Genomic DNA, 1,859 nt, shown 5'->3' on the forward strand with positions numbered 1-1,859 from the left:
CCGGTCCACCGGGCGATGGAGTTTTCTGTCTTTACAGAAACATGTCAAGTTAACCGGACATACACCTCCAGTTAACCGAACCTAGTCTTTCAGGATTTTCCAGACCCGTTTTGTTCTTTTATTTGATTATGAGAATTATGTATGTAACTCTAGTTTTAATTCAAATAACAAAATATAGAAATTACTTGATTAAAACACTTATATATACATACATTCACATATCAAATAAAAATAAAAATATTAATTCGACCAATTTATCTTGAATTAATTTAAACAATTAATTCACCTTATAAATTACTCATGAATTAATTACATCTGTTCTATAACCAATTGCAGAAATAACATAAGTTACCAATATGTCGCAAATACGTTGTATCGTATAAGGAAAATATATGAGCTGACAAAAGGACCCGATGGGCATATATAGATCAAGTTGTTGTAATCACAATAGTATTTGTTCACTTGACAAGTTCATCTCACGGTTATAAGTTCTAGTGCTACTCCACGAAAAGCATAGAACTACACTCTTGCTCTATATAGTATATTCATAAAGCTCCAGTTACCTCTCGTCCATGACTTTATTCTATTTTGTATCATCCACAGAGGATATCCATAATTGACTTGAAATCAAGTTCCGTTTTAATTTCCCGATTTTATTCATCTTATGTTCAATTATCACTCCATTAGAATAACCACTATTCGTACTAATACAAATATTAAACCATTAAATAACACAGAGTAGTCTAATGGTTGAGCGCTCATGTTTTCCAATCCCTTGATAATGTAATAGGAGGATATAACTAACTCTTTTAACAAGAACTATGGATTCCCTATCTATGAAAAATAAATCTAGATATACATATGTCATATCTCTAACATACGGGTATATGTTCCTTCAACAATGTCAGAATTTCACCCCTTAGTACATCAAAAGATACAAAACACATTTACGTATTTATTATTATCTCAGGATAAGATAAATCAAATATAATTAGACAAAAGTGAATTATTTTATTCAAATGGAATTATTAATAAAAACAAATTAATTTTGGTCCGATCTAATATGGAATTTGATTAATGTCTCTATGTAACACCCTGAAGAATTAATTGAGATTAATTAAGGTAATTGAGATTATTAGTGTGCCTAATCTGATTTAATTAATTGAGTTTAAATAATTCCAAGGTATTTAAATTATTCACAGTAATTTATTTAATCCAGAAGTGTGTATAGGCGCATTTCTGGACTGTTATATTTTACACATGTCATTTTCTTTTATTTTTCTTTTATTTTCTTTTATTTTTCTTTCTTTTTCTTTTTCCTTTCCTTTCTTTCCTTTTCTTTTTCTTTCCCATGCGTTTCTCTCTCTCTCTCTCTCTCACTTCCATGCTCTCTCTCTCCCTCTCTCTCTCTCCCATTTGTGTCTCAAATCAAAACCGGATTCGAACCAAGAGTGATTTCAAAGAGTTTTCAACGTCAAGAGAAGGATTCAAGGTAAGATTACTGAAAGAACCTCTCTTGAATCTATGTTTTTCAGATTTCAAAACTTATTTTTAGTTCAAAGCGGATTTTGATGGATTTTGAGTAAAACTAGGGTAGAAATTGGAGATCTTGGGTTCTTTGGACTTGTTTTAGTACCTAGAACCCGGATCTAGTGGTTGTCCTTTGAGATTTTGTGAATTGGGACTGGATTTGCAGGTTTTTGAACTGATTTCCGCGAGTTTTTGCGAACTGGCGTTCTCCACCGGTCGACCGCATCGGTCGACCAGATCTTGCTATGGCCACCGGCCGACCGGTCCGGTCGACCAGATGCACACCACCGGCCGACCGGTGGTGATGCACTTCTCTGTCACCGGTCGAC

This window comes from Morus notabilis, unplaced genomic scaffold (genome assembly GCF_000414095.1).
Source record: "Morus notabilis unplaced genomic scaffold, ASM41409v2 Scaffold203, whole genome shotgun sequence".
Lineage (NCBI taxonomy): Eukaryota > Viridiplantae > Streptophyta > Magnoliopsida > Rosales > Moraceae > Morus > Morus notabilis.